General features: G+C 43.1%; 3 long non-coding RNA genes across 9 annotated transcripts; 1 reads left to right on the forward strand and 2 right to left on the reverse strand.

Moving 5' to 3' along the window:
- LOC119280827 lies at nt 1–4,237 on the reverse strand. The gene is made up of 3 exons (XR_005138187.1): nt 3,958–4,237; nt 346–3,045; nt 1–37 (listed from the first exon to the last, which is right to left on the reverse strand). It is a non-coding gene; the product is annotated as an uncharacterized LOC119280827 (long non-coding RNA).
- A 1,919-nt stretch (nt 4,238–6,156) lies between these two features.
- On the forward strand, nt 6,157–10,271 carry LOC119274798. 7 transcript variants are annotated; one of them, XR_005135345.1, is made up of 7 exons: nt 6,157–6,508; nt 6,589–6,717; nt 6,799–6,937; nt 7,006–7,077; nt 7,942–8,076; nt 9,559–9,702; nt 9,853–10,271. It is a non-coding gene; the product is annotated as an uncharacterized LOC119274798 (long non-coding RNA). The 7 variants fall into 7 exon arrangements; XR_005135343.1 differs by having other exon boundaries at nt 6,158–6,508; nt 7,915–8,076; XR_005135342.1 differs by having other exon boundaries at nt 6,158–6,508; nt 7,021–7,077.
- LOC119274800 lies at nt 8,964–9,552 on the reverse strand. The gene is made up of 3 exons (XR_005135346.1): nt 9,349–9,552; nt 9,189–9,264; nt 8,964–9,074 (listed from the first exon to the last, which is right to left on the reverse strand). It is a non-coding gene; the product is annotated as an uncharacterized LOC119274800 (long non-coding RNA).
- Nucleotides 10,272–12,247: the final 1,976 nt, after the last annotated feature.

The raw sequence follows: 12,247 nt of genomic DNA on the forward strand, positions 1-12,247 counted from the left end.
CAAACCCTCGCAATCAATATTTCACCAAATTATTTCCCTGAAAAGCATCCCAAACATCCTTTACAAGATTGATACATATTCTATTTTTTGCTGTAAAACCAAGGAGTAAAATAACACAAGTTACCTACATGATACAGTGGAGAGGTAGGATACAAATCATAGAAATAGCAAATTGTATGATCTAATACCCTTGGCATACAACCTCACAAATAAATTTGGAACCAATCGCGAGGCCAGTAGGGTCAAAATTCGCATTCATTTGGAATAACCAGCTCATGGTTATCCAGATTTAGCCGGCAGGATTGCGCATTTTCAAGCATGATATGAATCATCCTGTGAACACACCTCGAGTTGGCAGCGACATCCTCGCATACTGAATCGCCAGCGGACCCATCGCCGGCATCACACCACCATCGGTGCAGCAGTTTCGGAATTTCCAGCCACGACTTCTTCGAAACACCGCAAGGATTTCTCAGTCAGGCGAAGCAGGTGATGGACCACCGGTGGCCGGTGATGGGTCGGTGTAACAATACCCGTTTGGTCCTCGCGCAACAATACCCGTTTAGTTGCCGCGCCTATCATACAATAGTTAGAGAAGATAGTCACAAACTTTGATTCCTTTTCGGTTACCCATGCCGGGCGCAACCCGAACTTCCCGGCTCATCAGTGCGCTAAGCGTGCATGTGCACTCGAGGGAACTGAGAGTTGGTTTGACAATAGTCCCGATTTTCTTATCAGTAGCCTACGGGCAGATTGTAACCGACTTTTGATAAGTTAATAAAGCTCCTAGTTCATGGCAAAAAACCAACTAAGAGCGACACTAGTGAGCCCAAACAGGTACGACCAATAATTGTGGGTTGGGACGACTAACATCGATAGGCACAACCCGAACGAGTAAGATAGATACTTGTGGGTCTGGACAACTAAGATCGATGCTTGTGGATGAAAACGACTAAGATTGGTACTTGTGAGCCCGAACGATTAAGATTGATACTTGTGAACCTGAATGACTAAGATCGATACTTCTCATCTCGAACGACAAAGATTGAAGTAGTAAGCCCGAACGAGTAGGACCGACAGTAGTAAACCCGAATGACTAAGAACAATACTTGTGGGCCCGACATCTAAGACCAATACCTGTGGTTTTGGACAATTAATATCAAAAGTAGTGTGCCCGAACGAATAAGATCGATAGTGTCCGATCACGCTAATAATACCATGGGTCGTCCAAATCCACGACTAGCACTATGGGTCATCTGGACTCACAACTAACACTATGAGTCGTTTGACCCCCAACTAGCACTATGGGTCACCCGAACCCAGAACTTAGCACTGTTGGTGATCTTGATCTATAAGCATCATGATGGGTTGTCCGGTCCCATAACTAGCACTAGGTTCGTCTGATCCCACAACTAGCACTATGTGTCGTCCAATCCCATAATTATCATATGGGCCCTCTGCTGGAAAAGGCAGTGCCTAGGAGATGCTTAGGCACGCCTAGGCGCTAGGCGATGGCCAAATGCCTCGCATAGGGCATAAATAAAAGTCTAGGAAGGGCAAGCAAGGAATTGTCTACCCAAGCGAGGAGTCATACGATATTGGGCTGATATGCCAAACGGGCCATATTCAAATGGCAGTAGCTAGAAGTTAACTTATTTATATGCCCTAAATTAATATCAACACACATATAATACTAACAAATACACCATGATAAAAACTGTATTACCACCTAGGTCGCGCCTAGGGCGCTTAAGCACCGCCTAGGCACTAAGCGAGGAGTCATAACTTTTTTCTTCCTAAATTTTGAGCCAAAATGCTCCTGAATTTTAATTTTGTTTCTAGTTTTTTTCTGTTTGGTAAAACTTCTTGAAACTTTCCCAGATTGAATGAGCTAAGAATAGTGTGGATTTTTTAGATTGTTTTTAGTTTTCTGAAATCTTGTTTTCTGGGCAAATTTTGAGCCAAAATGGTCCTGAATTTGAATTTTGCTTTTGTCTTTTTTTATTCGCCAAAACTTCTAAAAAACTTTCCCAGATTGAATAGAGGGTAGTGTGAATTTTTGAGAACTTTTATGGAAACTTTCTTTTTTCAACAATTTTTGACCGAAAATGCTCCCGCTTTTTAATTTGCGTCTACTTTTAGTTCTTTTTGGCATAAACTTCTTCAGTGCAACGCCCAACCCGCTAGTAGTATGCTCTCACACCATGGCCATAGGGAAAAGCATAAAAATCTTTGAAAATATATACCAGAAAATGAAATAAATCATGGAAGCGCCATGAAAAATAAAATGAAATGAAAATCACTAAAAAGATTACATATTCAGAAAACAAGATCATGGATACATGGTAGAGTTAGAATAACCTAACAAGTTCTCCGGAGGAATTGCTAGCACACAATTAACTATGAGGCAGAGGTAGATGGCGGTGGCTGCCCGGTGAGAAAGAGTTTGATGACCATGTTGTCCAGAGAGGGGCGAGGTAGACGACAGAGGCTGTCCGGCAATCCAACGAGACATGAGGTAGATCTGGGTGGCTGGCCGGCGAGTTGGAGGTAAACAACGGTGATTGCTACTAAACATTGATTATAGTGCCCTAATGACGAACTAAACTAAATCATCAATTGCATTGAATAGAAAGAAACATGGAGCTGGCTACTGCATGATATACCAGGTGCAGAACTATTGCAACTGCGCTAAATCAATCCTAAGTACACTTAATTTTGTGTGATGTGTAGGAAAGCATGGTCGAATAAGAGCGGGTGCAAAGGAAATGATAAAATCAGTATTATGAAATCCTTTCCTCTGTCGGGTTGTACAATTGTCTAAAATTTCCTTGATGACTACTGCCATGTATACAAAGATAGAACAAAAGGTCCATACTAAATCTGGTAGACTCCTCGGAAAAAGGATCTGCTAGACCAAACACAACGAGTTTAAACTACATTTGATAAAATAGACTGCTGAAATAGAGTACCTGATGCTCACTGTTTGAATCGGTGGCTGCCTTAATCCACGTCGTTTTTGCAGTCGTAGAGAATACACGAACTCTAAAAACAATCGAGAATTATGAATAGTTCTGAAAATGGTATCATAGCAAGTAATATTTAACAACTCTTCAGAAATTGCAGAATCTCTGTAGTTTATCATATATCTGAATTTTGATATGCTTAGTGGGATTTATTATCAGCATTCTCTGGATTTTATAAGCAGCAACTGCCACTGGGCAATGCTACAAGTTGTAAGACATTTGTGAACTCTGAATCTGTGTCTGTTCTGAACTTCAAAACAAACACATGCAACTGAAGTATGAAACTGTTATTAGCACTAGTTAAGTTGTTCGAAGCCATAGTTTACATGTATGACCTGAACTTGTATGTGTATGCTGCAGCAAGATTTCAGTTGTCTGAACATGCTGTTACAAGTAATCCAAAATTCAAGATTTCATTACTGAATAAAGGCTAGACAGTTAACAGAACTTTACACATATATGGTCTGAACTTTATGCATACACAGTTAACAGTTGATTCTGAAAACTTTAAGGCTGCAATTTCTACTTGTGGGTTTGTGTGACAAACCAAATGATGTTCCCTGCTGAAAAAATTTCATATCATATCCCTCTTCCCTTGAGAGTTTTGTGTTGATGATGCCTACATGTCAAATACATAGCAGCAGCAGCAGCACCAGCGTGCTACAGTCAGCAGCACCAGCGTCATTGCAAGCATCAAGGACAACTCAAGTGTCGGATGCGGGCAGCCGCTAATCATGCGATTAGTGATTGCGGAAGTTGCGCAGTCTAGCGAACGCACTGCTGGCATATCCACTAGCAATCTGAACCCTAGCTGCTAACTGAATTTTAGTTCAAGGCGCCGCAATGTGCAGTTGCTCCACGCCTCCACCGCCTGCACAAGGTGTGAGGAGGGAAGGACGGGAGGAAGAGATGAGGGCAGGGGAAGAGATACCTCTGTTCGTCCATCATTACGACCAAGCGCAGCCGGGACCTCCAAGACCTCGCGCCGGCGTCGTCCCCTCCAGAACCTCACGGCGGCGGCGGCGGGGACGTACGTGGGCGAGCGGCCACTACGATCAAGACCAGCCTGGGCTTTGCCTCCTGGACCTTGCGTCGGCGTCTTCGCCTGCAGGTCCTCGCGCCGACGTCATGGCCATGGTCCTCATTCCTGCGCCGCCGTCTCCCATGTCCTCGCGCCGGCTCCCCGTCTCGCGAGATGGGTTAGCCAGATGCGGGGGTTTGACTAGCGGAGTAGTAAAAGAACACATGACCATAATACCCTTATTGACTAAACTCAATTTTTTTAATTAACAGGTTAGAATCAACGGTGGAAAATAATCGGTGGGGGAATTACATGAAATAACAATTCGTAACTCCCCAATCACCGTAAAAGAGCTCAAATGTAAAATATGACGAGGGAGACACCCATGGGCTAGGTGGCCACCGTTACAACCACATTAAGCCGCAGGTCCTCATTGTGTCAACATAGTTAACAACCACGAACAATCGTCGAATTCACGTCCTTTGTACTTCATATCATATATAAAAGCATATAGATGTTGATCTCCATATTCATTATTGTACTTTGTTTATAGCACAACCCTGAGGCAGACATAATCTACCATGCTATCAGGACTAGCTAGCGGTAAATATTATATACGACAGAATTAATTAATATAAATATAAATAGGATAAATTGCCATTTAGGAAGACTATGGCTACTGTAATACTAGTAAGCATGCAGGTGCAACGCACGTCTGAAACAAAATAAGTTCACATGATACAATATTAAAATAATATTGATCCAAAATTTTAGATCGCTATACAATGTTGTCAAGTCACTCAAATTGTATTTCTAAAAATGTGACATATTTGTGATCGAAGGCACATATCATAATCTGTAATAAAAACGCATATTCTGAATCTAATTTTTATTTTAGCAATGTCCACATTGTCATGGTGACTATCTCGTGCACACTGGCACATCGACTAAGACAAGAATAAGAAAACATTGGTGATATGAGGCAAAATGTAATATGTAACTATAGTGACTTATACAAAAGTTTAGATCGATATAGTGAGATGGAATGTCTCTGAATAGCTGGACTTCGTGGCGCGCTAGTATCCCTACACACATATTAAATCAGTCAACATCCATGTATTCATCATTTTCTCGTATGTTTTTTACTTGTCTCAATTTAAACTAATAGGATAAAGATTATACCTTTTCACCCATTCACTAATGTAAAATCAGAATTCTCTCAGTTATAATGACATCAGAGTAGTAATTTATTGGAATTCAAAATGAACTAAAAAATATGTCTCACTCTAGTAGAGCGACATTATCAACCATACTGATAAAAAAGGAAAGTTCATCCAATAAGTCATCATTTGTTGGATTGAGAGACGTTGAAAGGGTAAATAATTGCGAGATGAGCTCAACTTCTGATGATGTATTTGATGTTTTGAGGTTCTCAGAAGGTCTATCCAAGAATCATACAATCCATGTGATTTGTGGCGCCTTGAACGTCATCTTCCATGTCTCGATTTCTTATATCATCATCATCATTCAATTCCGAGTCCACTAAAATGACAACTATTTTGACTTAAAATAATATCAAAGTTAAATAGTGATACAACATAGAATAAATATAATGACACACAACAAAAAATACTTGTGAAGTGTCAGACAAAATATCTCTTGTGAAGTACTCCCTCCGTCCCAAAATTCTTGTCTTAAATTTGTCTAAATACGGATGTATCAAGTCACATTTTAGTATTAGATACATCCATATCTAGACAAATCTAAGACAAGAATTTTGGAATGGAGGGAGTACTAAATAAAATATACCATCCACATACCACAAGATGACCTGCATGATTACTAAACTTAAATCTACTCCATTTTTTTATCAATTCTATTGATATTTGTATTAAAATACTTTTAAAATCATCAAATGATCATGACTGTAACAAGCTGTGATGATAAAAAAAATCTCACCCACGCAGGTGAATTGGACATGCCCTATAATAAATAATCGATGATAATTCTTTTTTGTATGGACAATACTGCACCCACTCACAATCCCTCTCTGGTCACTGCCTAATAGAAGTATTATTAGTAAGAAGTAGTAGTATTAAAAAAAACTCAGTCAACCTTCCTCAGCCCCCTCACATTTCTTATCTTCCCCATTCTTCTCTTCCTACCTCCTCCTCTGTTGACTCACGCTAGATCCCCCATCCACAGCCGGCACTCTCTGGTGGCCGCCCCTCCCCTTCGTCACCATTGTCGGCGGACACGCAGGCCCATGCTCTTCCCCGCCCCGCCCCTTCTTCACATCCTATTCCCGAAGTGCTCGAGGAGGCGCTCGAGCTCGGCATGCTCGCCGGCGACACCGGAGCCCTCCCTCCTCCTGATGCACTCTCCGTCGCCGCCATGAGCGTCTCTACCTTCTCCCGCGCGCCATGAATCCTCCCTCCCCCCTACTCGAGACGCCATCAAGGTCCGGTTCCAACTCTTCTTCTCCCCTCGATCCGGATGCTCTGCTCTCCGAGACCATCTTTATTTGCTTGTTCGATTCAGTCTGGAGCAGGAGCAGCTGCTACTCCCGACCTCCGATTCCTTCTTTCCATGGATGACCACGAAGACCTCCGCATGATGTGCTGCTGCTCGGGGCCCTCCCTATGCTTCTCCTCGCTCGTAAGGGTCCAGGTTAGTCTCTCCGACCCTGCCGCCTGCTCGTCCCCATCAAATCGGTGCGTAGCCTCACCGTGTGCAATGTTCATCGCCTAGGGTTAGCTGCTCAGGGGCCATGGTGTGTTCCGTGTGGCGCTGCCTTCGCGGCCGCCGCCGTTCCCTTGTTGTGTCTCTGAGACTGGAGGTCCCTGCTCGCCAACTCACAGACGGTTGTTCTCCGACCAGTTAAAAAAGAGTAAGCTTTCTTCCAAGCCTATGATTTTCCTTTCATCCTCTTAGTTGGTGCCTTTGTTGATGATGCAGCCCTGAATGGTTCAGATTTTCTGAAGGAGGAGGTGCCGAAAGGGGATGGGAGCAACAAGTCTGAATCGAAGAGTATGTTTTGATTCTGAGATGCATTGCACAGTATTTTTATTGTTCTAAGAAATCTATGTAGTTGTCTATGGAGCATTTCCTTGAAGTGATGGTTGGGCATATTTGTTTACTAATTCGAACTTCCAGATTACCTTAGTCGGCAACTCCAAATATTTCTTAGATGTCTTACCACAAGCATTGTACTGCAAAAATATACTCCCTCTGTCCCAAAATAAGTGTCTCAACTTTGTACTAACTTTAGTATAATGTTGTACTAAGCTTGAGACACTTATTCTGGCACGGAGGGAGTATATACTAAACCGGTTCATGATAGATCAACCATATCTCGTTGATGCTCTCACCTATTAGGATATGTACATGAAAAGAAGGATATGCTCAAACTGCTTAGTCCCAACAACCAATCATTCAAGTGCACCATTTTACACTCTGGAAGCAGGAAGTGCAACTTCTTTAGTCTTTAGAATTAGAATGGATCAGGTGTACTCCAGATGTTTTCAGTTTTAAATAATTATGCACACAAGAGTGCATTGCGAAATAGCAATAAAAAGTTGGATTTTGACTGGTACCGAAAAGGATTAGACCTCCGTAGAAACAATTCGCTGCTGCTGACTCGGACAGAGTTGTGCTGCACCACGTCGATCTCGCCGTCATCGAAGTCGATGATGGACATGCCCGTATCTTGCCGCCTGCATGGCATGTGTGGTGACCGTATGGACATGAAGCTGATCCTATTGCTCAAAGGATACATATCATCTTTATGTGTTTCCTGAACTGGTCGGATTAGCAGCGATGTTTGCATCTCCTCCCTCTTCCTACTCGAACACCACTTTCTTCTAGGAACTGATGGCATGTCCTGCCATGAAGAATTTGAAGCGGTCAGAAGACATAAGAGCCCGGTCCTATCCTATGTTAAGGCCATGCTGATGTGTAAGAGTTTGCGGGTGACATCCTCCATGGCAATCATATTCCCTCCAACATCCTTCAGGCCATGGCGACCAGGTAATGCTAACAGCTCAGTTGGATAAAGGTTCCTTATGTCTTGCGATTTAGTCGAGTTGGGTTACTCTATTGTGTGGCTCACGTCGGGGTTGAGTAGAGTTAATCTTGCCTATGCTAGTGCTAGCCTGCTGGATTTGGGTGATATCCAAAGATACATTTAAACTTACACTATAAATTATACCTTGCAAACAAATTTCCTTAGAGGGGAATTATAACATGCAAGCACTATAAGTTCAGTGTATTATTATTAGTACTGCATAGCAAATTAGCAATCCAGTTCATTCATAAATAAGATTTCAACACACCATTGGTATAGAACATCGTACATAGTTTCGAGGTCTACATGCCTCGCCTGATCCTGAATTTGACCCATAAATAGATTTCAGAGACACAACTGTAAATACATTAAGTAAGAGCAATTACCAGAGGTGACTGTTGCTGCTGTTTTGCCGGCAAGAGGGCATGCATCTGTGCATACAGCAGCCACGGACTAAGCATTCCTTCACAAGCAGTAAGGTGTTCTTGCCCTTGCCTTCCAGCTGTTGCGTGAATAAATGACAAAGTATTAGCATCACAAGCGAAGAATAACAGAAATCGTCTTATCAAACGATGGTGCAGTCGGACTAATAACTAACCATAGCGGTGAGGTCTTTGCGGTGCATTCCTGGGCCTAGCGAGTCGAGCACCTGGATACACTGAAAATAGGCATTTTTTTAGTTTAGGTCCCATCTATACAAACATCCATCCTCGATTAAATTAATAGTAATATGTACGGAACTGAGGCTCACTATATCATGTTCCAAATAAGTTGTAGCCCTCTTTAATACCCATCTTGGTGCGTCATCGTGTATAGAGCTAAATTCCTTATCTTAGAGATGCATGCATTCTTTAAGAACAAAATTCATGTATTCATCAGTATTTGCTATGGGAGTATTGCATCCAAGTTGGTACGATTCAAAAGCTACATCTTGATGCGTCATCATGTATGGATCATTTGTCTGGTCATTACCCAGGATAGAAAATCATAATATTAGTAGAGCATAACAATGTAGGTATTGTAGTAGACGTAGGATCGACAAAAGTAATTTGCAGATTTTTTGTGTTTTGAGTACCAGGTTCGACAGAGCCTCTCTTATCATTATCCGACATATTTTTCTAGTTGATTTGAGCCAGTAAAAGGCTCCATACCTGAACAAAGGAAAGAGAACCCGAATGTACGGTCAAATAAACATTGTCGACACAGTTGCAACATAATTAAATCGACAAACTAACCATCTTCAATTGTGCAATATGGGTCTCGTATTCTGCTGAGTTGGGGTACCTTAACCCCTGAAATTTGGACGTTAGGCCCTGCATTCACCATTTTTCAACATAGAAAACCATTAATGAGATGTAAAACGGGCTTATAGCATTCTGCTGTGCAACTATTTATTTTTTAGAACTCTGTTGTCAAAATTCTAATCCTGACTAATGTTGCAACAGGTCAAAGAAGTCGAACCTGAAGAAGTGCAGGGAAGAATTATAGTTGCGTGTGGCTGGCTGGTTCAGGGGAATTTCAGGGTGGCGCGGGTGCCGGAGCAGGCTCCTAGGCACTGGCGATCTGTCGGACGGATATTAGAAACGAAGGTGAGGTTGTATCTTGTTAGGCGGGTCTTCATTGGCTGTTGAAATCATACCTGGCCGATCTGATGGGGCTGCCTACTGCTCCAAAACTCATGCAGATGATGCATAATGATCTTGTTGTAGCCTGGCTGATCCATGAATATTTGATTGTAGGTGAAGGAGGAGCGGCCGCCCACTCGACGTTGCGATGTAGGGCGGCGAGGGAGCCCGGCAGGGAGGCCTCAATGCGCTGCAGGACGTCGAGGGAACCGTCCAGCGAGGCGACGATGCGATGCAGGGATCGAGGCCGCCGTGCATGGAGGCGACAGGGCGCGACAGGGCTGCTGAGCTTCGTCTGGAGCGGTGGCGAGGAAAGGCAGGGAGAGGGGCCAGGGACACGATTAGGTTCGGCTTCCTTTTTTTGTGAGTTGGTTAGATGGTTAGATTAGCGTGATTTGAGGGGCTGCGGATGCGGGACGGAGAGTCTCATATTTTCATCTGGTGGAGTACGGTCAGTCTATTGAAACTACTAAGCGCACACCAGATCTTGAATAAATTAATGATGGCTGTTAGATTGGGTTGTGTGGGCTTCATCCTGTGGTGCTGATGCGTCTGTGGACGTTTTGCGGGGTGCACGTAAGAAAGTTCCTGTTTGATTGTTTAATAGTAGTGGAGATAACGACTTGTGTCGAGGACAGATAATGACACACACATGTCAATTATTCATTAGGAAAGTGAAGGGAATTGACAACTTTTCTTATCAGTAGACAAGGAAAGCTGTGTTGGGTGTGAGGTGCTAAAATTTAACCGACAAGCCTTTGGCATTATCTTCATGTACTGATTCATTCGCACCTATAGTAACGAATATTCATTTTTGAATCCAGGATCCGCTAGTAGAAAAAAGACCTAATGTGAAGCTCATTAGTCCCGGTTTGTAATTGAACCGGCACTAAGGTTTGTAATTGAACCGGCACTAATGTGGCCATTAGTGCCGGTTCCAACGGCTAGACGGGCGGCGCTCATTAGTACCGGTTCGAGGCGAACCTTTAGTATCGGTTCGTGCCACGAACCGGTAATAAAGAGGTGGTGAACTTTAGTACGGGTTGGTGGCTCCAACCGGTACTAAAGGTCCCCCCTTTAGTACGGGTTCGTGCCACCAACCGGTACTAAAGGGGTGCGCTGCCACCCGCAGTGCACAATGTTTAGTCCCACCTTGCTAGTTGAGAGGAGCTCGCACTGGTTTATAAGCCCCGCCGCAGCTACCGTGTCGAGCTCCTCTCTAAGCATGCCTTTGTAGGTCTATTGCAAGTCTTCTGCCTTGTGGGCTATACGGGCCTGCATCCTGGCCCAACTAGAGATTAGGTTTCTAGTCGTATGGAGGCTGTGCCGGTCTAGTAGGTGGGCTGTTTTTGTTTTATTTCAAAAAAAATAAAAAAAACTCGGTTGGTGTTACCAACCGGGACTAAAGGTCCCCCAGACCACGACGCGCCTCGTGCCACGTGGTGGCCCTTTAGTGTTGGTTCGTGCTGAACCGAGACCAAGGGGAGGGGGGACCTTTAGTCTCCACACTTTAGTGCCGGTTGCAGAACCGGCACTAAAGGCCCCTACGAACCGGTAATATAGCTCTGTTTACTACTAGTGATCATCTGCTTTCTATGAATAGTAAAATCAGGTAGAAAAACAATTCAAAAAAATGGATTTTTTTAAGCAAGGCACTTCAAATGCTTGATGTCCGGGCAAAATTTTATCATGTTAGGACATCTGAGGAGCTCTTGGCAAAAAAGGAAAAATCGGTCCGAACAATGCGTGAACAGTATACTTTCTCACGGAATTCATTTTTTTCTGAGACCCACTCAAATGTCCAAACACCACCAAATTTGGCACGAACATCACGCACTCGAACATCTTTGATGTCAAAGAATTTCAGATTTTTTTATTTTTGTAGTATTTTTATATGTTACTGTTCATGCAAGGGAGCAGATGAGCTCAGGAACCGAATTGTTGCACCCTAGTAAGACCTACAACCTTTTTTCTTCTTAATTTAAGCTAGTAAAAATAATATTAGTTCTAAGAATAATGGTACCAGACGCATTATATATAACGCCTAGATCGCCATAATAACTGCCTATATGGTAATCACGACTTAAAAAGATGGTATAGCAGAGTCGCCAAACCGACCTCCCACAATGGTATGGCATGGACTGGTTGTTTCTTTTCAGGTGTTCCTTTATTTTATTCTTTGACACACACCCGACTGATGGGACCTTGAGGGTCAAGTGAGTACACTATCTGTTGGTGATGATATGTTAAAATCTTTTTGGGAGGGAGAGGGGGGAGGGCATAGAGTACGAAATACATCAAGGAGGACGACAATGAGGCCTAAACAGATGGCAGTTCGTGGAGACGATGTGCAGTGGCTTGTAGCTAAATTATTCGCAATCGTTAGTGCCACAACCAAATTTAATGAAAATTTAGTGACAATCATCAAATACCAGAATATGACACAAACCGAATTCTCCATTTTTGTATGGCCGGATATTGACTGGCACTACACCTGGCACCAATGGAA

The sequence above is a fragment of the Triticum dicoccoides genome, chromosome 3B (assembly GCF_002162155.2).
Source record: "Triticum dicoccoides isolate Atlit2015 ecotype Zavitan chromosome 3B, WEW_v2.0, whole genome shotgun sequence".
Taxonomy (NCBI): domain Eukaryota; kingdom Viridiplantae; phylum Streptophyta; class Magnoliopsida; order Poales; family Poaceae; genus Triticum; species Triticum dicoccoides.